Raw genomic sequence first — 26,923 nt, forward strand, 5'->3', positions numbered from 1 at the left:
ACTCTTTTGCTAAAGTATAAAAATATTGTCAGTCATAAATTGGTAGAACATATACCTTTATGGAGATTTTTAAGTGGATTTTTTATTGGTCCTGCTTATGTGGGTAGAAAATTCTGCTAAGTCACAAAACTAGAAGCACGATCTCTTTCTTGGTACATAAGCAGGTCTATTAAAAATCTAGGTAGCTATAGTATTCTCTTAGATAAAAAAACTTTTTTTTAAAGTGAGATAGAGATGGACAGGAAGTGAGAGAGATGAGAAGCATCAATTCTTCCTTGCAGCACTTTAGTTGTTCATTGATTGCTTTCTCATCTGTGCCTTGACGGGGGGGGGGGGGGGGGAGGCTGCAGCAGAGTGAGTGACCTATTGCTCAAGCCAGCGACCTTGGGCTCAAGCCAGGGACCATGAGATTATGTCTATGATTCCACACTCAAGCCAGCAACATCGTGGTTTCGAATCTGGGTCCTCTGCATCCCAGGTCAGTACTCCATACATTGTGCCACCTTCTGGTCAGGCAGAAATTGCTTATATTATTTTTTTGTTATATAAGAAGATATTATAGTAGGTACCCATAATGATGATTGGTTTCAGGTATACTGAAATGTCCACTGGCACCTTATACTTACTATCTCTAATGTAGACGCCGTCATTTCCCCCTGTTACTCACTCTAGCCTCCCATGTCTGCTTTTTCTCTGTCCTGTCACTGTTGATAACATCTCCATTCACCCTGCCAGCCACCCCAGGCTCCCCTGACTCATTCTTGTCCTTGTGCCCCCTGGAATCAACCTCTCCTCAGAGTCCGTCAGGTCCTGACTGGTTCTGTATTTTCACCTTTACCTTCTCTACCTCCCATTCATCCTGCAAAAAGCCTTCACAATAGTTTTTATAAAGCTTAGTATTCTCTCTGCCACTTTGTTTCTATATAGAATTATTTTTTAAATCAAACATTTTTTTAAAAATTAATTTTTTATCTGTTGATTTGATTGAGAAACATCAACTTGTTGTTTTACTTAGTTGTTTCATTTAGCTCTGCACTCATTGATTGCTTCTCCTATGTGCCCTGATGGCGGGTCATGAACCCAAGACCTCTGGTGCGCTGGGTCAATGCTTTATTCACTGAGCCAACTGGCCAAGGTATATATAGAATACAGTATTTAAATTGTGTCCAGTGTTCAAATAAAGTACATGCTGCTTTCTGAAGTTCTTTTTTTCCATATGGCTATTTAACTTTCATTTTCATTGCAATTTAGTATTTAAGACCACCTAAAACTTTAAGTAAGTTTAACATACGATGATTTTAATAGTTAAAGGTCATTAAAAACATTAATGTTGAATGTGAGTAACAAGTATAATTAGAATAACAGAAAGATGCACTTCACTATCAGATACCTATATATAGATTCCCACCATTCTACATTTCCCATGAGACTCAAATCCTGCCATTCAGTCGGATATGTGTGCGCTTGGCCGGAGGCAGGGACCTGGCACTGACCTAGCTTAAAGGTAAGGAGCCTTCCTGGTTTGCAGAGTCAGAAGCAGTTGGTGCTAGAAGAGATCATTTAGCCCAGTGCCCTTCTTTGAAAAAGGGAAAGAGGCTTATCCTAGGTTCTATAGTTGGTTGCACAGCTACATACCTAGTAATAGAGCAGTTGATTTTTGTATATGAAAGAGTTAAAGTTTGAATTATTTGGGGAAAATTATTACTTAAATATTTGAAATAGAATTATATTTGAGGGACAAATATGTATTATAAATTTAAAATATTTTGCAAACTCTATTCCTGTCCTGGCCGAATGGCTGAGTTGATAAAGTGTTGTCCCTGAGGTCATGGGTTTGATGCTCGGTCAGGGCATGTAGAGAAGCAGTGAGTATACAACTAAATGGGACAACGAAACGGAATGACGAGTTGATGCTTGTCTCTCTCTCTCTTTCTCATCTCTCTATCCTTCCATCTCTCCCTCTCACTCCTTCCCCCCTTTTTATTCTATCAATAGAAAAATTAAAAAAAATTCCATATACATTTACTAGGATATGCTTTCTTGGTTAAATATTGGTATAAAGCCTAGAATAGTCCAGCAAAATGAAACATTCTTAGATAATAAAACTAAGTAATAGTTATTTTATATCAATAATTGAAGACTTGGTTCAATCATAATTTTAATTCGTTCCTCTGATATTCGAAGCTCGTTCTATTATCCGTTATTTATATAACACCTTTTAAAGGCTCTGACTTTCTTATTGTAAAGGAAGGGAAAGTATTCACTAAAGATTTAAAGAGAAAAAGCAAACCAAGGGCTTGAAAAGATTCCCTGAATGGCAAATTGGCAGAGTTAGGACGGCTGTTGCAAAGAAAAAAAAAAATTCTGTATCTGTGAAACCACAGTCCAGGTGAAGAGAGCATTTTAGGTTAAAGATGGAATTAACAACACCAAAGATCTGAAGGGCTGCTTTTCCAAAGATAGCAAAACCAATTGTGTTCAAGGGACAAAACCCACATAGACTAGTCAGTTATAATGCCTTTCCAATTTTTTGGTCTTCGGGCGATTTGAACTCTTAAAATTATTGAGGACCCCGAAGAACTTGTAAAATGTGAGTTACAGCTATTGCAGTTTTCTGATTAGATTGAAGATGGAGGAAAAACTGACAATACGTGAACATACAGGCACATACTTCATTTGCTGTCAGTATGATGATTTATCCCAAGTCACGTAGCCTCTGGAAAGTCCCGCTGTAGATTTGTAAGAGAAGGCAAGTGAGAAAGTCCAGTAATATCTTAGTGTTATTATGAGAACAGTGTTGACACTGTCCACCCAAGAGTCCTTTGAGAACTTTTGTCTGTGTGTGTGGAACCAGTGTAGACAGGAGTGAAACTTGAGACAATTAGAGATGAGAATGCCACTAGAATTTTGTCCATTTTTTTTTTTTTTTGTCTTTTCTTCTCTCAGTGAGTCGGCCTGCTTCTCATCTGCTGGAGAGAGGTTTCTTGATGTGGCAGTAGGAGCAGTTTGAGTGACTGGGCAGTTGTCTCAATGTGAATGTTCGAATGCCAGTGCCCACTGGGATGCTGTTTGTTTCTGTTGAGGTGGGAGGTGTCTTGACTATATAACTTTGGGAAATTTTGCATGCTACACCCTCTCTTTCTTCCTGGGAAGAATCACAGTGCACATTCATCCAGCAAATGATCCAAAATGTCCTAGATTAAACATTTAACTTTAGTTAACTCATTGTTTCTAAATCTTAGACGATCACACAGTATTTATTAGCATCTCGTGACATACTAGTGTCTCACGAAAGAGTTTGGGAAGTCTTGATTTATAGGATAAAACATTTGGATTCCATTTTCTTTTTTTCTTGTGGGAGAGACAGAGAGAGTCAGAGACAGGGACAGATAGGAACAGACAGACAGGAAGGGAGAGAGATGAGAAACATCAATTCTTTCTTGCGATTCCTTAGTTGTTCATTGATTGATTTCTCATACATGCCTTGACCGGGGGCTACAGCAGACCGAGTGACCCTTTGCTCGAGCCAGCCACCTTGAGCCCAAGCTGGTGAACCTTGCTCAAACCAGATGAGCTCGTGCTCAAGCTGGCGACCTTGGGGTCTCGAACCTGGGTCCTCCACATCCCAGTCCAATGCTTTATCCACTGTGCCACCTCCTGGTCAGGCTGAATTCCATTTTTATACTGTAGTTTCCTGTTCCCATTTCTCTAACAGGTAAGTTGGTGTGGTTTATGTTAATCAAGAAGGATCCACAATGGTGCCGATAGGCATCATTAGGCAGAGAGGTAGTACATTGTTGCCAGGGAAAATTGTGCTTAAAAAATAGATTTTGGGGGAGAGTATAGATAGCTGAATGAAAGGTGGTGAATGTGTTGTACTAAGATTTCTAGAATACCACAGAAAGAAGAAGAATATTATCTCAGTATATGTATTATCGAAAGGTCTTTGATAAAATTCAGCATCATTCTTATTTTTAACATGTTTAATACAGTAGGAAAAGTTATGTATTTTCATAAGATGATAAAGGTATATATCTTAAACTAAATCTTACAGTTACGTTTAATGGTAAAATGCTGGCAGCTTTCCCATTAAAGCCAGGAACAAGATAAGGATGCTCCCAATCAGCAGTAATTTTTAGCCCTTTATTCCCATTCTTTCTTATTTTTTTGCAGGGGGGAGAGCAGTGTGTATTAAGCAATGCAATGAAAAAAGAGAATGAAATATAAAGATTAGAAAGGAATATATAAATGATTTGTACATTATATGAATATCTGGTAAAATAATCAAACTTAATAGCATTTTTATAGACAAATAGTTAAATGGTGATTAATGGAAAAGTTTTATTTATTATAGCAATAAGAGGCATTCAATGATGTACCAGTAAAAATTTCAAAAGTTTTATTTATTTTTTTTATAAATTGACAATATAATGTTAACTTTTTCTTAGCAGAACAAATATTTGAGAATAGCCAGGAAAAAAACGGGACAGACACGCAGTGAAGGGGAACTGATCTTACAAAATAAGAAAAAATGTTAAAGCTACAGTAATTAAAATAGTTTAATTCTGTTTTAGGAATAGACAGATGGATTACTGGAACAGAACAGAGAGTCCAGGAATGGACCTTAACTCATAAGGGAATTTAATATCTGATGTGAGAGGCGTTTGAACTCAGTAAAGATCCATTATTCAGTTTCCAAACTTTGATTTGATAAAAAGATCATAAACAAAGTTAAATATTACATTTTACAGAATAAAAAATATATTTGCAACACATGTGACTAAGGGCTCATACTGTTAATATACAAAGACATTTTACAAAATAAATACAAGCAAATTAAAACCTCAATTTAAAAATGGGAAAACCCTGTAATATGCAGTTTACAGTTAAAGTAATAAAAATAATAGATATATAAAAGGTACTTCAGACAGAATTTTTACAATGTGGATTAACCAGCATTAACATATTATTTTTTTAAGTCTAACAAATTAATATTAGCAAAGGTTAAAATATCTGATAATATGATAATAGCATAGAGAGGGTATGGGAAACAGGCACCACGTTTTTCCTCTGTCATTTTTTGAAGGGCAATTTCATGATATCTATTAAAATGTGGCTCAGTGGCCCTGGCCGATTGGCTCTGTAGTAGAGCATTGCCCTGGCGTGTGGATGTCCTGGATTTGGTTCCTGGTCAGGGCACACAGGAGAAGTGACCATCTCCATCCTCCCTCTTCTGCTTCTCCTCCCCCCCCTTTCCCCTTCTCTAGCACACACTCTCTCTTACTCTGTCTTCCCTTCCCACAGCCATGGCTTGATTGATTCGAGTGTATTGCCCCTCGGTGCTGAGGATGGCTCTCTTGCCTCCGCCTCAGGCACTAAAAATTGCTTGGTTGTGAGCATGGCCCCAGATGGGTTGCCACTTGTATCTGGGTAGGGGTGCATGCAGGAATCTCTTTCTATCTCCCCTCCTCTCACTTGGAAAAAGAAGAAAATAAATAAATATAAAAAAATGTGGCCCTGCAATTCTAGTTGTTGGGATTTATTTTACAGTTAATCCTATACAAACACGCAAAGATGCAAGCACGAGAATATCGGCTGCAATGTGTCTTTCAGAGGAAGAGTGGTAAGATAAGCGTGCTTTCATTCTTCCCCAGCTCAGTGCCCTCCGACCACCCCAAATTTCTTTTGTTTCTCTCTTTTTTTTTTGTATTTTTCTGTTTTTCTGAAATGAGAAGCAAGGAGGCAGAGAGACAGACTCCTGCATGTGCCCAACTGGGATCCACCTGGCAAGCCCACTAGGGGGTGATGCTCTGCCTATCTGGGGTTGCAACTAGAGCCATTTTAGCACCTGAGGTGGAGGCCATGGAGTCATCCACAGCGCCTGGGCTAACTTTGCTCCAATGGAGCCTTGGTTGTGGGAGGGGAAGAGAGAGAGAGGAAGGAGAAGGGAAAGGGTGTAGAAGCAGATGGGTGCTTCTCCTGTGTACCATGACCAGGAATCGAACCCAGGACTTCCACACGCCGGGCTTATGCTCTGCCACTGAGCAATCCGGCCAGGGCCTTCTTTTGTTTCTTGACTATACCCAGTCATTTCCATTCACGGGCTTTGTCCCTAGCTATTCCTTCAGCTTGGAAAGCATTTTGCAAGATTTTTTTTTTTTTTTGTGACAGAGTCAGAGAGAGGCAGAGAGAAGGACAGATAGGGACAGACAGACAGGAAGGGAGAGAGCTAAGAAGCATTAATTCTTTGTTGTGGCACCTTAGTTATTCATTGATTGCTTTCTCGTATGTGCCTTGACCAGGGATGGGGTGGGGCTACAGCAGAGTGAGTGACTCCTTGCTCAAGCCAGGACCTTGGGCTCAAGCCAGCAACCTTTGGGTTAAAACTAGTGACCATGGTTGCCATGTCTCTGGTCCCATGCTCAAGTCAGTGACCCTGCATTCAAGCTACTGAGACTTGCTCAAACCAGATGAGCCTGCACTTAAGCTGGCAACCTCAGGGTTTCGAACCTGGATCCTCCATGTCCCAGTCAGATGCTCTATCCATTGTGCCACCACAGGCCAGGCATGCAAAGATTTTTTTATGTAACCTACTCTTTCTTGTCATTCATAAGTATAACTGCTCAAAGAAGTCTCTGTTTTATCTCCATCATAGCAGCTATTTGATATTTTCTCACAGGCTTATGTAGTCTCTAGTTCCTCGGAATATGGAAAGGCAGTATAACTAGGTGATGAAAGGTACCAACACTAGGGTCACAGCTCAGTTCAAATTGTGTCTCTGCATTTCCTCTCTGTGGGCACTTGGGAACAATTTTAATTTCTTGTCTATGTGTTTCACTTACCTCATTTGGAAAACTGTGAGTGAGAATAGAACCTCTCTCACAGACTTGCTGTGAGAATAAATGAACTTGAACATCTAAAGCATATAAAGCAATAATTAAGATGTTGTAGATGCTCATAAAGTACTTGTTGATCAAGTGAATGAAATTATTCATTCTTGTAAAAGGATACTGAGTAATGAATTCAATGAACCAGGTAGATGTGTGTGTGCTGATGCCAATCAGCTTCAACATGTCCCATTAGGATAGGCTAGTAAACACAGAGATGTTAAACTCAAAATCTGTGTCTTGAAACAACAAAGGCATATTTCTTGCTCATGCTTCATGTCCAGTAGTGTCAGTGAGGGTGTCTGCCCCATGTTATTCTCACTCAGGATTTTGGGCTCTACCACATGACATAAAGGAAGTAGAAGGTACATAATGGCATTTAAAAAAACATTTTATTTATTAATTTTAGAGAGAGAGGAGGGAGAGAGAGATAATAATTGCTTCACTTTAGTTGTTCACTGACTGCGTCTCATATGTGCTTGACCAGGCAAGCCTGGGGTTTCAAACCGGCAACCTCAGCGTTCCAGGTCAATGCTGTATCCACTGCGCCACTACAGGTCAGGCTGTAACAGCATCTTAATTGCTTCCATCTGGAAGTACGATCCTTCATTCTACTCAGTGCATCAGCCAAAATAAATCACATAGCCACAGGTCATTTCAAAGGATATGAACATACAATCTTATCATTTTCCTCTAAGAAGGAGAACCCAAAACATTGGTATACAGTCATTATCAATGGGAGTATAAAAATTGAGAGGAAAAGGTACAAAAGAGTAAGTATCATAAGAACCGTTCTTTTCAAAGATCTGTGTGTGTATATAGTACTTGGATTTATATTATAAAAATGTACGGAAAAATCCACAAAACAGCATTAACAGTGGTCTGCTCTGGGAAGCAGGATGTTCACTTTTCACAGTATATTTTGATGTACTGCTCAATATACTTTTCATTGTGCACATGTATTACTTTCATAACTAAAAAAAGTTTTCCAACTTTCCCTCACATATACCTTTTTTACTTATTGATTTTAGAGAGAGGAGAGAAAGAGAGAAAGAAAAAGGGGGGAAGCGGGAGTATCAACTTATAGCGGTTGCTTCTCGTATGTGCCTTTACTGGGCAAGCCCGGGGTTTCGGACCATGACCTCAGACTTCCAGGTTGATGCTCTATCCACTGTGCCACCACAGGTCAGGCTCCCTCACATATACTTTGACAGTAGGCCGTGGCAAATACTATTAAAGTTGAGTCAATAGGGGATGACTTATGCATATGGAGATGGACACTGATTTAGCAGGGGAAAAAAAGCGTGAGGATAAATACATTATTTTCTGGATGCAGAAGAAATGCGGTTCCTCAAGGACCAGTGGCAATACTGAAGTTCTATAAACTATCTGGTGGCGGAAGTCACATGGTAAAATTTCCAAACATACCAGTAACAGTCTTGTGGGTAGTTAAATTCCAAGCAAGTAGAGGCAGACCACACAAAGGTTTCTGTATCACTTGGCACTTAGATCGAAATCATGAAATAGGCACGCAGTATATTTCTGACCTCTTAAAGTTGTTGTTGGCAATCATTCCAGGGATTTTCACAGCTTGAAAATTCCTAATTATCGTACTTATTCTTATGAAGTAAGACACGAGCTGATACACTTGTGTATGATTTGCAAATAATGGAGGAATCATTGACTTCAGGTAAGAATCACTTCTTTTTGGATTTTTGTTGCTACTTGTAACAATTTGGGTAGATACATATGCCTCATTTGTTCTGGATAGTTCTGTAAGTAGGCACACATTTAGCTATAAAGTATATGAAGTGGAAAATTGAAGAAAATTTGAAATTAAAAAATTACTGGATGATTTCCAAAGAGGTGTAAGAGATCCGTATACAGAAAACACCATGAGAGAATTCAAAGGCAATGTTTCTATCATCCTTAATTGCTCTTTGTAATATATTTTTAAAGTTGGTATTATATATTTATTTTGTCTATGTTTAAAACTATAGTTAAGGAAGGAAATTATGATTTTGTGCATTTTAGATACATATTTGTGCTTCCTTTTCATAGCCTTATGTTAAAATCAGTAGTGTAATACTTACATTTTACATAGGAAGGCAAACACAAGCCTAAGCAAGGATGGTCAAAATTTTGAAAGGATTAGGTTCAGGTTCAGGTTCAGGTATTAGAAAAATCCGTATTTCACTATATGAGTGAGTCCAGAAAAATCAGATGGGTCCATGCAGTGTTTGTCAACCACTGCTCTGCGGGCTGGTCCGCCAGAAATTGCGTGTGGGTCCATGAGAGAGTTAACTACCTTGATGTTGTGGAAAGATCCCTACACCCAGAAATCTCAGTTGAATTTGCCTATGCTCAGGGGGGTTTCTGCCTTAGTGGTCCTCACAATCATTTGATTTTCACCTGTCCCCAAGTGGGAAAAGGTTGAAAACCACTGGGTCCACAGGTCTCTCACTTACCCCACCTGGTGGCTTTCCAGAGGCTTTTATTACCGTGCAGAGATGACCCTGAGAACGCTGCTCTTGGTGCCTTTTTTTTTTTTTTTTTTTTTTTTGTATTTTTCTGAAGCTGGAAACGGAGAGAGTCAGTCAGACAGACTCCCGCATGTGCCTGACCGGGATCCACCCAGCACGCCCACCAGGGGGCGATGCTCTGCCCACCAGGGGGCGATGCTCTGCCCCTCTGGGGCTTCGCTCTATTGCGACCAGAGCCACTCTAGCGCCTGAGGCAGAGGCCAAGGAGCCATTCCCAGCGCCCGGGCCATCTTTGCTCCAATGGAGCCTCGCTGCGGGAGGGGAAGAGAAAGACAGAGAGGAAGGAGAGGGGGAGGGGTGGAGAAGCAGATGGACGCCTCTCCTGTGTGCCCTGGCTGGGAATCGAACCCGGGACTTCTGCACGCCAGGCTGATGCTCTACCACTGAGCCAACCGGCCAGGGCCTCTTGGTGCTTTCTATCCCTGTACGATCGTACTGAAGAAAGAAGGATTTTCTCAATATTACTGAGCAACTTGTATATCAAGGAATGTTACAATTTAAGTCTTGTTTCTAAGATCGGCTGCATTTAAATTTGTGCTGCTCACCATATACTTGTTGGCCCGTGATCTGTGTCAGCGGGAGAGATGGTATTCCTTCCTGCCCGACATTTTGAGATCCATCTTGAAGTGTTTTGAAATAGGTGTCATGTTCTCCGTTTCCTTAAATGTCTAGTCATTCTGAGCTTTTCCCTTTAAGGATTACCCATGCATAATTAACAAGTTTAAGAAAAACTGCCAGATGTGGTATTCAGACTTATATCAAAAGCAATGTGGTAAAAATAGGAACATATAATATATAAACTTTAAGATTCTTTATCTATCTAGTATAATGGAAGCCATCATTTAAATTTTAATAGTGTGCTACATTAGGAAAAAAAGACATATTTGGTAAGCATTAATTTTGCCTTTGGATCTTATTTGTGAAAAGATTAATTTTTTTTGAGAGGGGGGACAGACAGGGGCAGGAGACAGGAAGGGAGAGAGATGAGAAGCATCAACTCATAGTTGCGGCACCTTAGTTGTTCATTGATTGCTTCCTATATGTGCCTTGACCGAGGGTCTCCAGTCAAACCAGCGACCCCTTGCTTAAGCCAGTACCTTGGGCTTCAAGCCAGTGACCTTTGGGCTCAAGCCAGCAACCATGGGGTTATGTCTATGATCCCACGCTCAAACCGGTGACCCTACACTCAAGGTGGTGACCTTGGGGTTTTGAACCTGGGTCCTCGGTGTGCCAGGTTGATGTTCTATCCACCTGGTCAGGCAAAAAAAAAAAATTCTTAATGGAAACTAAAAAAGATTTGGTCATAAACAGTCAACTTTTCTTGCATATTCAGTTGTAAAGCATGCTAGAAAGAAACAAAGGAGACAGATTGTTCACTGCACAGATATATATTGAGCTCCTATTATTTACTTAGCATGATACTTAGGTATGGAGAATATAGAAAAAAAGGATAAAATGCCTTGCTTTCAAAGAAGTTAACATTTTTCTGTTTGATCTGTTGAGAGAAGTTAAATAATTGGTCCAAAAGATTATAGCTGGTCAGCGTCAGAGCCGAGAGAAATCCTTTTGGGTCCAGAGACAGTTTTATCGCGATGCTAAATTGCCTCTTCAACAGCAGGCAAAACTTCCTGGAGTAGATAGAAGACAGTTGAATTGGACTTCAAAGTATTTTCCTGGGAGAGAAACGGCAAAAATGGAGTTTAAAAAATGGTAATGAAGGAACTGGTCCAATCCCAAAAGACGGCATAAGTTAGGAAGTAAGGAAATAGTAATAATAATATAAAGAAAGTAATGGCAGCTTCTATGAATTGGACACTTATTATGTGCTGAGCACCTTCCTAAGTGCTTTTAATACATGCACTAATTCCACCCTCATAACAACGTGAGGCACAATGATTATTTCCATCTTACAAATGGGGAAACTGAAGTCCAGAGAGGTTAAGTCCCTTGCGCAGAGTTCCACATCTAGTAAGAGGTGGAGCTGATGTGAGAAGCTTCGGGGAGTCTAATTTTGGAGATCACACTGTCGTTTTTATGCTCTGCTGCTTCAGCAGACCAAGTAACCCCTTGCTCAAGCCAGCGATCGTAGGTGATACAACTGAGCCAATGTGGCCGATCAGTGCAGCAAAGCCTTTGGGGGTTCAGAGCCTATGGAAATTGAGAGCAAGGTCCCTCAGTTTCTGCTGTTATCTGTAGCCAGAGCATGGGCCTTACTTTCTTTTTTATAAAATATTTTAAGGCCCTGGCCCATTGGCTCAGTGGCAGAGCATCGACCTACTGTGTGGGTGTCCCGGGTTCGATTCCCGGTCAGGACACACAGGAGAAGTGACCATCTGCTTCTCTACCTCTCCGTCTCCTGCTTCTCTCTCTCTCTTCTTCTCTTTCTCTTATTCTCTTCCTCCCCCGCAGTCATGGCTCAATTGGTTCAGATGCATTGGCCCCGGGCACTAAGGATGGCTCTGTGGAGCCTCCACCTCAGGCACTAAAAATAGCTCATTTGCGAGCATGGCCCCAGATGGGCAGAGCATCAGCCCCAGATGGGGGTTGTGGGATGGATCCTAGTGGGGCACATGAGGGAGTCTGTCTTTCTATCTCCCTTCCTCTCACTTGGAAAAGAAGAAAAAAATATTAAAAATTTTTTTCAGTTCCAGTTGTTACTCAAAACACTAAATCAAAAAAACATATACATCCGTATGTTCATTGCAGCATTATTTACTGTAGCCCAGGTGTGGAGGCATTCTAAGTGTCTGTCATTAGATGAATAAATAAAGGAGTGGAGCACGAAGAAAAAGGAATACTATTCCACCATAAAGGGGAATGAGCTCATGCCCTCTGCAACAACATGGGTGCACTTCGTATTGTGCTGAGTGATGTAAGTTGGACAAAGAAAGACAAGTGGACCTTACCTTCTGTCCTCAACTAGCTCCCTTGCAAATAGATGAGAAAGAGAGCTCTCCCTTCCCCCATGGCCATCTTGGCGGACCTCAGGAGGGCATTAAAAGTCCCTGAAGAGCCTGACTGGGCGGTGGCGCAGTGGATAGAGTGTTGGAGTGTGATGTGGAGGACCCAGGTTCGTGACCCCGAGGTTGCCAGCTTGAGCATGGGCTCATCTGGTTTGAGCAAAGTTCACCAGCTTGCCCTGGCCGGTTGGCTCAGCGGTAGAGCGTCGGCCTAGCGTGCGGAGGACCCGGGTTCGATTCCCGGCCAGTGCACACAGGAGAAGCGCCCATTTGCTTCTCCACCCCTCTGCCGCGCCTTCCTCTCTGTCTCTCTTCCCTTCCCGCAGCCAAGGCTCCATTGGAGCAAAGATGGCCCGGGCGCTGGGGATGGCTCTGTGGCCTCTGCCCCAGGCGCTAGAGTGGCTCTGGTCGCAACATGGCGACGCCCAGGATGGGCAGAGCATCGCCCCCTGGTGGGCAGAGCATCGCCCCTGGTGGGCGTGCCGGGTGGATCCCGGTCGGGCGCATGCGGGAGTCTGTCTGACTGTCTCTCCCTGTTTCCAGCTTCAGAAAAATGAAAAAAAAAAAAAAAAGTTCACCAGCTTGAGCCCAAGGTTGCTGGCTTGAGCAAGGGGTTACTCGGTCTGCTGTAGCCCCACGGTCAAGGCACACATGAGAAAGCAATCAATGAACAACTAAAGTGCCACAACAAAAAAGTGATGATTGATGCTTCTCATCTCTCTGTGTTCCTGTCTGTCTGTCCCTATCTATCCCTCTCTCTGACTCTTGCTGTGTTTTTGTAAAAAAAAAAAAGTCCCTGAAGATTCCTGGGTTGAATGGGAAAAATCCATGTTTGGTCATTTTAAAGAACTTTACAGAAGAGAAGGGACCAGGGGTAATTCCTAATCCTACTCTGTCCCCTCCCTTATTCCATCAGGCTTGATGCCAAAGCAGAAGATTTTCTCTATTTTCTAAATTGTAAATAGTCATTGCCTTCAACGTATAGTGCCTTAGCAGGTTGTTTCAGGTTTTTTGTTTAAAAGATTAAAAAAAATTAGTAGACGTGTGGTTTTGTCCAAAAGCATGCTCATTATAAATACAGTTATCCACATAACGACAATAAAGTCAGTTCTTTCTATTGTTGTGTAGTGTCTGAGTGTTACACTTGACAGCCTAATTTTTGCAATGGAACTACTGTGGTTAAGACTCTAACCCTACCTACAGTGGTGTTAAGGCCTAGAAAGCCAGGCAGGGATTTCTGCCCCAAGTCCTTGCCTTTCAGGATTATACAATCTAATGATTTAGAGAACTTTTGTTATCTAGAGTGTAAGGTGCTCATAAACTGCCGTTTGGTTATAGAATGAATTTTTTCTTGATAAATGACTGCTCTCAAAGGCATATTGATTTCCATATAATTATATAGCTAGTTATACTCTAGTTTATTAGCAAAACAGTCTTAGATTTTGCATAATTTAATGAATATAATTAATGACTAACTATTCTTCTTTCCTCTGATAGGCTAAGTAATCAGGCTGACCGAGACTAATTATTTATACTCATTACAAAATAGGAGAAAAAATAGCTGCTAAATATTTGGCACGATGGCTCTATTTTTCTCAACTTCCAATCTGGGGCACTTGATTAATTTCCTTTTAAAGTGGTACAGGTAGACATAATAGAAGGATTTAGAGATGTTCTAGCTGAAACAGTGGTAAAGTCAACATCACATGCAACATGCTTTTTTCCTTTTGTGCTGAAATTACAGGGATGTCCCTGAAGCCAGGTACTGGGATTTTAGATACTAGTTATTTTATCATTTCATTATTAGGGAAGGGGGTTTTATTTTGTGAGGTATGGATATAAAAATGTTAGGTACCCTGGCCGGTTGGCTCAGCGGTAGAGCATCAGCCTGGCGTGCGGGGGACCCGGGTTCGGTTCCCGGCCAGGGCACATAGGAGAAGCGCCCATTTGCTACTCCACCCCCGCCCCCTCCTTCCTCTCTGTCTCTCGCTTCCCCTCCCGCAGCCAAGGCTCCATTGGAGCAAAGATGGCCCAGGCGCTGGGGATGGCTCCTTGGCCGCTGCCCCAGGCGCTAGAGTGGCTCTGGTCACGGCAGAGCGACGCCCCGGAGGGGCAGAGCATCGCCCCCTGGTGGGCAGAGCGTAGCCCCTGGTGGGCGAGCCGGGTGGATCCCGGGTCCGGTGCATGCGGGAGTCTGTCTGACTGTCTCTCCCCGTTTCCAGCTTCAGAAAAATAAAAAAATAAAAAATAAAAAGACAAAAATGTTAGGTAATGACAGATTCCCAAAGGAAGTTTTTAAATAGCTTCATAGATGAACATGTTTACATCTTATTAGCAGCTTACTATGTAAAAGTGTGTGTGTGTGTGTGTGTGTGTGTGTATAGCTGAGGGAGCCTCCATTGAACTACAAAGTGAGGCAGTAAAGCCTCCTGGTTTATTAAGTGAAAGTAAAGCAACTATTTAGTTTATCCTACTTCCTTTTTAAAAATATTATTATTATTAAGTGAGAAGTGGGGAGACAGACTCCCACATGTGCCCCAACTGGGATCCACCCAGCAAGCGCACTGGGGGTGATGCTCTGCCCATCTGGGGCCACTGCTCCATTGCTCAGAATGGAGCTATTTCAGCTCCTGAGGCCAGGCCTTGGAGCCATCTTCAGCGCCCGGGGCCAATGGGCTCAAACCATTTCTACCACGGAGCCAACCGGCCAGGACCAATCCTGCTTCTTAAGGTAGAAACTATAGTTTCTTTTTCTCTTTAAGTGCCTAGGGTAGTGCCTGGAAATAGCAGGTGCTCTACCATTTTGATTAAACTAGTCTAAGTAAAAAGGAGATTTAGATTTTAGTTATAAAAATGTTTAATGTCATACCAAACAGAAAGAGTCTGTAATTAAAATGGAGCAGACCTTTTTGTGCCACTGTCAACACATTTTCCATAAGCTTTTTCATGTGTGGCTTCTAAAACTTATTTCCCACGTTGTAAACACAGTGTTTTCACACAGTGTTTTCATCTGTTGATCCCTTACTTCTTATTAGGCACCATGCTGGTACTTTTTTTTTTTCATGTTGGTACTTTTACACCTGTCATTTGATTTACCAGATGTCCTTTTATTATTATATTTTTAGATTTTTATTTATTGATTTTTAGAGAGAGGAGAGAGAAAGAGGGGGGAGGAGCAGGAAGCATCAACTCGTAGTAGTTGCTTCCCGTATGTGCCTTGACCAGGCAAGCCCAGGGTTTCAAACGGGCTACCTCAGTGTTCCAGGTCAACGCTCTATCCACTGCGCCACCACAGGCCAGGCCAGACATCTTCATTATGTGTGTGAGAATTGATATCACAATTTTTATTTTTTAAGTTGGGGGACTCTGCTTCGGTATTTCAGTAAGTTGCTCAGTCAGTTGCTTGGTAGGAAGTACTGGGGCTTTTATTTGAATTCAAGTGTTGCTTCCCTTGAATATTCTTGTTGGTGGTAAATCTTCATGCTCTGAGGACGGAAATAATCTTTGGAAATAGCCAAAATTTTGTGCCTTAAAATTGATGAATAAGACGTGGGACTAAATTAATCAAATTCGAGCCTTACAATAGAAAGCAACGAGACATGTTTTATTGTTTGGGTGGTAAACTGTCCCTGAAGGTAATTTCTTCTTCCAAAAAGGATGCTCCGGACGTTTTCAGTGGTGGTGGCATAATTATAGTGCTTGCACAGCCTCTGAGACAACCGTGATAGACTCTACACATTTGGAAGATTAAGTTTTGTTTGTTAAAAAACAAAACAGTATAGTTATTTTACAGTCACACTTTCTGATGCCATAGTAAATCACTTCCATGCCATTAATTATATACATTGTTTTCGGAGATGTAAAGAAATATTGGCGAGTACAAAATTATACCATGGATGTTAGCGTGGAACATTTGATCATTTCTTAGGGAACATTTCAAACTGTTTAGCTCATCTCAGTTTCTTCCGTGCAGTCTCTGAAGTCTCATTTCTTTAACAGGGCCTTGTGGGTGTTCTAAAGGAATGATGGAAATGAAAAGAAATGAGAGTCAAACAGTGTACCGTAATAGATGAAACGAAAGTAATTATGTTAATGTTGACTCATTATGAAGCGCCAGCCATCTTTACCTGCTCGTTTCTGTGTGCAAACCTGCACAGTTGAGATGCTGAATAAGAAATTCTTGTACCAATGAGCCTAGAGGCATGTTTCTAATATTGGAGCTAAGCCTGTGCAGGATTGTAATGAATTTCCCTAAGTCAGTATTTAAATGTGCTATCAGAGAAGGTAGTTCTCCTGGCAGAAAAATTTGGATTCTAATGTTTAGCATCAAAAATTTTAGCTATATGTTTGAATCTTCATTGCAGCATGTAATTCTCATTAGTTCATTATGGTGGAAAAAACCCCAAATCTGTACTACGCATACATCACGTCTAGTGTCAGATTTTTCAAGCTCTCCAGTAGGAGAAGTATTTTAGAGAAATTGGAAGGAAGGATTTTACAAGGAAAAATGTTAGCAGGGCACAATGATGTTGATAAATACATCTTGGTAAATTTGTGCTCAGGAGCATTTTGTAAGGAAGCAGTTGTAAATTATTCATTCAAGAAGTTTGGCCAAGAGGTGAAATATGCACATATGTGTTTATGAACCAATCCGTTGTCATAATCATACACATATATGAAGATATATGGAATGCTTCAGAACATGGAATTGGGAGTCAGGTGGAAGAGACTTAAACCAAGTCTGCCTGACTCCCAAACTGAAGCTTTTGTTCACAGAGAAATGTCAAATATCCCTGTAAATGCCTACACTGCTCCTCCCCCTGCGTTTACATAAAGTTTTTTCCTCCTTTGGGTGTGTAATCACCTTTCATGCTCTTAACCTCTTCTACCTCAAACAACCTGCCTATATTCAGGGAGGAAAATATTACGGAATAGCTCTATGTTCAGTTGCCAGCTGTAGTTTAATCACCTCTTAGGAAAACGGTATATTGTCATTTTTAATTTAAAGAGACAATTTTTCCCCTATGCAAATGAGTGGCTTATAAAACAATTTCTGAAAACAATTAAATACCTAATTTTTAGGGTCAAATTCGGTTAAACATTTGAGTTTAATTAAAACAAAAGAATACATTACTGTCAGTGTGCTAATACTTTTTAGCAATAGTTTAAATTATATGTTCTTTTTTTGTGAGAGAGATACAGGGAGAGATTGAGACAGGGACAGAGAGAGAGACAGAGACAGGGACAGATAGGGACAGATAGACAGGAAGTAGAGACATGAGAAGCATCAATTCTTTGTTGTGGCTCCATAGTTGTTCATTGATTGCTTTCTCATATATGCCTTGAGTGGGGGCCCCAGCCAAGTCAGTGACCCCTTGCTCAAGCCAGTGACCTTGGGCTTCAAACCAGCGACCTTTGGGCTCAAGCCAGCTACCCCACGCTCAAGCTGGTTAGCCCTTGCTCAAGCCAAATGAGCCCTTGCTCAAGCTAGCGATCCTCCGCATCTCAGTCTGACTGTACCACTGCCTGGTCATGCTAAATTACATATTCTTAAAATTAATGTTGGTCTTAAAGTGTTCATTTATAGAAGAACCAGTAGTTAGTGCTGGTTTGGTATTTCATGTTGGCCTTTTGTGTTTGGAAGTTTCAAAACGTTTTTGTACTATTCCCCATAAAGGTGCAAGAACTAGTTATGCTTTGTTACCCTTTTAGCAGTGGAGTCACAATAGCATAGAAATAGTGTATTCAATAGTGAAATGTACAGACATCATCTAGAGCAGAGCTGTCAAGAAGAAATACCATGTGAGGCACATATGTAATTTAAAATGATCTAGTAGCCATATTTAAAAAGTAAAAGGAGTCCAACCAGTGGTGGCACAGTGGATATAGCCTTGACCCAGAACCCCAAGGTTGTCAGTTTGAACATGGGGTCATCAGCTTGACCCTGGGGTCATCAACATAATCCTGATGTTGCCTGCTTGAGTCCAGGGTTGCTGGCTTGAGCTTGGGGCTGCTGGTTCAACCTTTAGGTTGCTGGCTTTAACCCGAGGTTGCCTGTTTGATCTCATTCAAGGCACATATGAAAAGCAATCAGTGCACAACTATGTGGAGCAACAAGTTGATGCTTCTTTCTCCCTCTCTTTCTAAAGAAAAAGTAAAAATAAAAATGATCACAATGACATATTTTTATTTAGTCTAATATATTCAGAACGTCATTTTAATATATAGTCAATTAAAAATTATTAATAAGCTATATCACAGTTTGGGGGTACTGACTCTTCCAAATCTGCTGTATGTTTCCCCTGAACAGCACATCTCAATTCTAATGATCCACATTTCAAGTGATGGGTTGCTGAACGTGATTAGTGGCTACTATGTTGGACAGTGTGGATCTAGAGTCTTGATTTCTTTTCCTTTCAAATATTCCTGATGACATAGTACATGAGGATAGTGCTAGTGGCTCACCAAGTAGGACATACCTCCCTGATAAGGCATTATCAGAAAATCCAGATGAGGTTTTTCTGTCTTTATGCGCTCCATGTGATCCTAATTTGCCCCCCCCCCCCAAGGAAGGGGAGCTTACCTTCTCTAACTGAGAATCACTGGCTTTTTTGTGTGTGTGACAGATAGGGACAGACAGATAGGAAGGGAGAGAGATGAGAAGCATCAATTCTTTGTTGCAGCACCTTAGTTGTTCATTGATTGCTTTCTCATGTGTGCCTTGACAGAAGGGGAGGCTACAGCAGACCGAGTGACCCCTTGCTCAAGCCAGCGATCTTGGGCTCAAGTTTGTGAGCCTTGCTCAAACCAGATGAGCCCATGCTCAAGCCAGCAGACAACCTCAGAGTTTCGAACCAGGATTCTTATCGGTGCTCTATCCACTGCAGCACCGCCTGGTCAGGCATTATCTGGCTTTAAAATGAAGAAGTTGAAGCTCAAGAAGGTTTAAATGATTTGCTTAATTTCCTATGGCCCCTGAGTGGTGAGGTCAGGGGTCACATCCAGGAATCAGACTCCACAGCCATACTTGACCCTCACTCTTTGCCTTGGTCCTCATCCTTCATTCTCTCTCGTGTTTGGCGTTCCGGGTATGGCCCGGCCTGTCTGTGGGTGGGCTGCACCTTCCTTGCTTTCGTCTTCATCAGTGGGAAATGAGCTGTGTTGCCTCTGCATTGTTCTTTGGTCTCTTCTATGCATGTGTAGGGTCCTGTTCCCTTCATCTTCATGCTTGCAATTTGTCTTTCTGAGCAAGATGATGTAAAGCCCACATGTGAGTGGAAATTGAGAAATTTGGAATGGAGAAACGGAAGGTAAACAGAGCCCGATCTCAGGAAGTGGATGAAGCTGGCTCTCTGTGTTTTGCTCATCTATATTTCAAACTCTCACCAATGAACTGTCTCTCGAAATAATTGCCCTTTTCTCCCCATTCCATCCCGACTTTCATAGTTTTAGCCCAGGACTTCTAGAAGAGCCTCTCAGATAGCACCCCTGACCCCTTGAAAGTGCCCCCAGAGTTACCTTTCTGAAAATAAATTTAATCATGTTGCTCTTTGTTGTCTAGCAATGGCCCAGTGCAGTGTCAACCGCAGGGTCCTTAGTGAGGTCCTGGCTTTCTACCTGCAATGCTTGTCATTCATTCCCTTCCTGCTGCTCCCTGCGCCCCTACAAACCCGAACATCCAGCACTCTGCCCGGACTCTGTTATTCATAACGTCCCAGTGTACTAGGCACTCCTGCCCCTGTTCACCATGTTCCTTATTCACCGAGTGGCGTCCTCCCTCAAGCTACCATGAAGGTCCAGAGTTATCACTCTTTTCTGTCAAGTCCTGCCCCTCCATCAGAATGACTGTTTTCTTTGTGTTCTAATGAATCTTTTTTACTCACAAGTTTCTTGCTTTTCTTATTGTATGTCAGTTGTTTGCTGTTGTTGTTTCTTGCTGGTTTGATAGTAAACTCCTTGGTCTGGAAACACACACAGCTGCCATTCACTGCCCAGCTGGGTGTCCGGCCCTGCGCCAGCTGTGTTTAATTTATAGCAGCAGCCCCGGCACCAGAGCAGAGAAGAGTAGCTCTGCAGTAAATATTTGTGGCATTAACATTGTTTACAGCTTTCAAAATCCATTGGAATGCTTTTGGGAATCTTAACTTAGTACCTTACGGGGAGGAAACTAACGTGTACTAAATGCCTACTAGGTGCTTTAGATACATCATTTCATTTAGTATTGGCAATAACGTTTGGTTGTTGGTTGAGTTTCCCCATTTTAAAGATGAGGAAATTGGAGCTATGTGAAGTCAACTAATTACCCAAGTCGTTCATCTAGTAAATGCAGAGCTGTGATCTGAATCTGGGTATGGCTAAAGAATACTTTCTTAGGTTTGCAAGTAATGACTGAGGGTAAAGAAGTAAACTTGGGTGGTGGCTTTAGAGCATTGCCTAGTAGAGGGCCTTAGGAAACACGTTTTACTGAGTGTATAAAAGCACTTAGTAATTTGCATATCAATTATTTTTCAATAAGAAGGGGCTTCAGCCTGACCTGTGGTGGTACAGTGGATACAGTGTCAAAATGGAATGCTGAGGTTGCTGGTTTGAAACCCTGGGCTTGCCTGGTCAAGGCACATACAGGAAGCAACTACTATGAGTTAATGCTTCCTGCTTCTCTCTACCCCCCTTCTCTCTCTCTCTCTCCCTCTCCCTCCCTCCCTCTCTCTTCTCTTCTCTCTAAAAATAATAAATAAAAATTTAAAAAGCAGCTTCAGAAGTATTTTAGAAAGGGGTAGAAAGCTAGCATTCATTGAGGGTCATAATTTATGATATCCTCACATGGTCCTATGAGGTAGGTAACGAGAGATTCGCTAATTGAGACTTGAATAGGTTAAATCCCTAGCTTACGTGACAAAGTAAGTTCTGGAATAACATGGAAATATACGGTTCTCAGGTTCCCCAAAACACACAGATCTTCAGATATGCCAGTAACGAATTTCAATATTCTGTACTTTTTGTTATGCCATGAATTTTATTAGCAAACATATTTCATAAGTAGTACAAAGATGAATTTCAAAACTGCTCTATCAATAAGCACCCTAAATCCACATATATAATTCTGGACTCTACATGCTAAATGAAAATATACTGTAGCCATTATGTGCCATTAATCAGTCCCTTCTTTTCAGTTTGCATATGCTCTCCATAGGTACCAGGGCTTCTTTTTCAGTAAGCGTGCTTTCTTAAATGCGCAATTGAAAGGTAGTACTCATGCTATCACCCCTTTTAAATGATATTCATATTCTTCACCAAGTCATTTATTTCCATTTTCCTTTACTTTCAGGAAAGTCATGTTTTTGACTGAGCTTCAGCCAAAAGGAGATAAAATAAATCCCATCGTTTTAGTGCAAAGAGTAAAATCATCATTGATTTATATATAAACTCTGAAGCCCTAAATACTAAATTGTTTTTGGCAATCAAATTTCCTCCCCCACCATCGCACATGGTGATAGCTCAGTTTCAGATGGTTTTGTGAGCAGCAGTAAACCCAAATGAGTCTGGGAAATTTATGTTGACACACAGATTTTTCAGTGATATTTAGCATATTGCAGAGGAAGTGCTATTCTACATCTATCTCCCATCTCTCTCTGAGCCCCCGATTCATTGAAAACACTAGAACACACCATTCATTACCCAAGCCAGGCCTCTTAAAAGCTAGCAAGCCTTAACATTCTCCTTATAATTCAGTCATGGTTATGAAATATGAAAAATACGATTTTAAGATTTATTTAAAAACACTTCGCTAAGGAAAACACATTTCTTCTTAGCCCGTCATTAATCTGGTTTTACATATGGGCTGGTGCCACTTCCCCTGGAGGCAGTTAATCATTAAACATTTTTAGTGGCAAAAACCTCTCCTTATAAAAAGATTTTTGTCTTCCTGTCATAAATTTCTCATTTTCCTTCCCAGATTTTGAACTTAGAAAGCGCTGTAAATATCTTAAGGTAGCCTTACATTTTTCTGCCAAGTTACAGTGTTGTCCTCGTTTATAAGTGCATGTTGTTTACTAGTGGGTGACTTGTCTTTTCAGAGATACTTCGATTCTCAACCCTTTGCAAATGTACACAGATTCCCTTTCACTTGAGAACTAGATTGACCACCTGATTAAAATAATAGTAATCCTACTAGCCAAATCCAAGGCTAACTGCTAGCAGAAAGAACAAGCTATCAATAAATCCAAGAACAACACCATCTTGGTGGGCTTTCTTTTTAACTATGTAGAAAGTCAATTTATTGATTAGGCACCATTTCTGAGTTCAAAAGATAAGGATATGGTACCCTTTTCTTTGATGAGTTGATTAATAATTTCCCGTTTCTGTCTCTGTTAAGCCTGATTAATGAATAATTACTCCGCATCGGGAAGCAGGGAGTCTGTGCAGTTCCAATGACATATTATTATATTATTTACATATAATAAAGTTTATTCAGTGAAGTTCTTTACAGAGATCTGAATATGAGGATGTAGGGCCAGTAGTCGCGGCCATCACCATCGTGGCCATGTACATGCAGGTTCCCATTGGACTGGGGCAGACAGTAAAGAAACAGTGGATCCAAAAAATGGTGGGCCATTCCTTTATTCAAAACTTGCACCAGCCGATGAGCAAACAAACCCACAGGGCTCACAAAGCCACTGACACATTCTCCGGTTCCACAACCAGGAGAATCTTCTCCACTTTCTCCTAGAATCAAAGGCCTCACCAGTGCCAAAGCCCCTCATCTCTGGTTCCCCGTCTGCACATCTTATCCTCTCTGTTCACTCTGCACAAACTCTCTGCTCTCACTCTGCAAAAAAAATGGCTTCTCTCTCCTCCAGCACATATTAGCAAGACAATGGCTCTTCCCAAGCAGGAAGGTAATTTGCAATTTCACAGACCACATATACCTGGTGCTTCCCAGTGCCATTTTTAACACTAAAAGTGAGCAAACTCAAATAATACAAATTTTACAAACTCATTTGCCCAAAATTTCACCCCCTTTGCTCACTTTGCAATCCACATCACAGGCATTCTTGTTCAAGGAATGAAGTACATCACACAAATTACAGCAACAGTACAAGTCATACAATTTCAACAATTACAGAGGTGCCCTTCACCAGAGCTGCCCCCTCATCAGGGTTTTTCACATTGTCCAACATCTGCATGTCCATCCAACATGGGAGCTGGTGTCATCTCTGGTTGCAATTCGGGAGGCAGTCCATGCACATGGGGCCTCAGGCCACCCTCCTCATCCCTGCTATCTTGGCAGCTCTGAAGATGCTGCCCCAAGGAGGATCACATGGCAATGGTGACCAACATTTCCTCCTTTGTTCCAGAGCAATCCACCACTATGTCCCACTATCACAAACCTACCAGGGGCTTAGTAGGTATTCTTTGCTGCTGGGATTTTACCTTCTGGAGTTGGGACGGCAGCTCCAGCCTTCTCATCCTCAGAAGAGAAGCTGGAAATGCCTGCTCCCGCCGACTCAGATCCACTCAGCTGGCATGGCTCCATCTTAGGCTCCAGTGGCTGCTAGTTCTCATGAAACTGAATCCACAATTGTTCTTCCAACAACTGCTTCTGCCAACGTTCAACTTCCAAGGCAAACTGCAACTCACGAAGCCGTGTGCCCTCCTTCTCCAGCGCTTGCTCCAGTTCTAGGTTCTGCATCTCTTTCTTTCATGGCCATCCCAACACCTTACAATACTCAGTTTGCAGGCCTCAGGCAGCCTCTTCCATAACACTCTTGGTTTCTTCTCACAGGACTATAAAAATCAGCCCGGCTACGGTCCCCAAAAGGACAGCCATGGGGAATCATAACAACAACCAGTCCTCTACCTCACCCCTCAAGGGTGGCTGCATCTCCATACCGATTTGATACAAATCCTACTTCAAACAATGCTAGTTGTATGGCCAGTAGTTGTGGCCGTTGCCATCGTGGCCATGCACATGCAGGTTCTCATTGAATTAGAACAGACGGTAAGGAAACAGTGGAGCAAAAAAATGGTGGGCCATTCCTTTATTAAAGTCTCACACCGGCTGAAGAGCAAACGAACACACAGGGCTCACAAAGCCACTGACACATTCTCCAGTTACACAATCAGAAGAATCTTCTCCAGTTTCTCCTAGAATGAAAGGCCTCACCAGTCCCAAAGCCCCTCAGCTCTGGTTCCCCATCAGCACATCTCCTCTCTGTTCACTCTGCACAAACTCTCTGCTGTCACTCTGCAAAAAAAAAAAAAAAAAAAAAAAAGAAAAAAAAAGTGGCTTCTCTCCCCTTCAGCACACATTAGCAAGACAATGGCCCTTCCAAACAGGAAAGTAATTTGCAATTTCACAGATCACATGCCTGGCACTGCCCAGCGCCATTTTTTTAACAGTAAAAGTGAACAAACTGAAAAATTACAAATTTTACAAACTCATTTGCCCAACAGAGAAGAATATTTTTGTGTCTCACCTTTAGTCTTTTTCATTTCACTTCATATAAAACAGAAACTAAAGCATTTATGGTTGATTGTGAGGAGTCTTGGCAGTGGTTGAAAAAAAAATTCAAGCAGTGGGCTTCTTTGGCACTCCACAATAGCATCGTACTTAGTATATTTTTGAGTGCCCTCAATTATGAGCCCTGCAGTGTCAAGCAGAGTTAAACTTTGAACTAAAGGAAATGTATAAATTTATTCAATCATACTCCTATTCACTCAGTCCAGTCTCTCATTCGACAGATTTAACAAAGCCAGCACTGATCAAGTGTGCCTGCATTGAGGTATTATAATTTGCATTTGAAGCTCTGCAGAATCTGCCAGCTGAGTGAATCAATAGCGCAAGTATTTTTCTAATTACATATTTAGTGTTCTTTAATAGTGTTTTGGAATGTCCAAAGTGTTAAGTAAAATACAGTCTTCTATGTATTTTTCTCAAGGGAACCTGACAGAGATTTTGGTCCTGTGCTTCAAAGTACAGTATGGCCTCGGAAATTTCAATTGCTTTGAGGTCTGCGTAATTTGTGTTCTGTATTGTACCCGTTTTAATGCTATTGTCACTGTGACTGCTGGAACCTTCTGGTCTAGCAGAATCAATAACTGTGTTTAATAAGTGTTTCCTGAGAGAGGGAGGATTTCCTGGCTTAGATACATCTCTTGCATATGCATCGCCCCTTATTGCTGTATTGTCATTCTAATTTGCTACCATTCCTCTGTTCCCTTTTACATGCCATGGCCATTAGCCTTTGCTGCTGTCCCTGTGGGTGGAAAGACAAAAATCTCAAGAAACGTGTGTGGGCAGGTGGGGTGTGGGGGGCTGATAGTTATTTCCTGTATTTAAACAAGTATGGCGCTGTCCAGTTGTTCTCTGTAGGGCCAGAAGGAATAAGTAGAAGCCAGGAATAAGTTACTCTGCCGCACGTTTTACATCAATATGCGAATTAAGTGTTAAGTCAAGATGCCCAGGTTGATGCTGAATGGAATGTTGACAAGGCAGTGAGGTGTGCTGAAAGGATTGTGTGAGCTTTGGAACCAGGCCGATCCGGACTCCAGTTTTAGCTCTACCTCATCATAGCTGTGTGGGCATGAGGAAGTCTCTGAGTGATGGGACCTTAGTTTCTTTACTTCTAAGGCAGGAGAGGATGCTTACTGTATTTTCCCATGCATAAGGTGATCCATGTATAAGACACACCTTAATTTTGGGGCCCGAAATTTGAAAAAAAAAAAAGGTATTACATAAAGTTATTGAACTCAAGTTTTATTCATCATAAAATTTATACAACTCTTCATCACTGTCAGAACTCCCACTCATTAGCTTGTCCTTATCCGTGTCAGATGACAAATCACTGTCTTCATATACTGCCTCATCCTCAGTTCCATCTATGGTATTTGAAATGCCACACTACTACACCCACTGTATAAGACACACCCAGTTTTTAGACCCCCAAATTTTTGGAAATAAGGTGCTTATTATACATGGGGAAATATGGTACTTTGTAGGTTGATGAGAGGGTTAAGAGATGGTGTGTATAAAGCACCTTAGCCTGGTGCCTTATTCGTAGGTGCTCAATGAATGAATGGCACTCACTGTTGTTACTGTTTTATGCATTTTATGAGTGCTCAAAGGCCATTCTTTAGATTTAGAGATGATTTAAATGGGTGTGTGTGTTATTTTGGATGAAGGAGAATGGGAGGGAATGGGATGTGAGATTTCAAAAGTGAGAACGGGTGACTTGCAGGTAAATGAGGACCAGAAGAATAAACTGGGCAGGTAAATTGTCGCTAGGCAATCCAGAAACAGTGGCACAAGGGTGGTCACAATTAGTGTACAGGTCCCTGCTTGAAGTCTTCCTGTCTGATGCCAAGGGGATTAGGCTAGGGTTCTCTTCCTGAAGCGAGGTTTTTGAGATCTGAATCTCTTAGGTGGAAATAGGGGGACGGTCAGAGGTTCTTCATGAGTGTTTTTTATTGTTTGTTTTAATAACTAGCTTAAAGTCAATATCCCCCAAAGGCAAAACGTTTGGTCGCCTTCACT

General features: G+C 41.5%; 1 protein-coding gene and 1 non-coding gene across 4 annotated transcripts in view; both read left to right on the plus strand.

Moving 5' to 3' along the window:
• Nucleotides 1-26,923, plus strand: part of DIAPH2 (diaphanous related formin 2) — a 1,004,885-nt gene that overhangs the window by 151,341 nt on the left and 826,621 nt on the right. The gene's annotated exons all lie outside the window — the stretch shown is intronic.
• On the plus strand, nucleotides 11,670-11,745 carry TRNAS-ACU (transfer RNA serine (anticodon ACU)). Its single transcript has one exon. It is a non-coding gene; the product is annotated as a tRNA-Ser (tRNA).

The sequence above is a fragment of the Saccopteryx bilineata genome, chromosome X, assembly GCF_036850765.1.
Source record: "Saccopteryx bilineata isolate mSacBil1 chromosome X, mSacBil1_pri_phased_curated, whole genome shotgun sequence".
Taxonomy (NCBI): Eukaryota; Metazoa; Chordata; class Mammalia; order Chiroptera; family Emballonuridae; genus Saccopteryx; species Saccopteryx bilineata.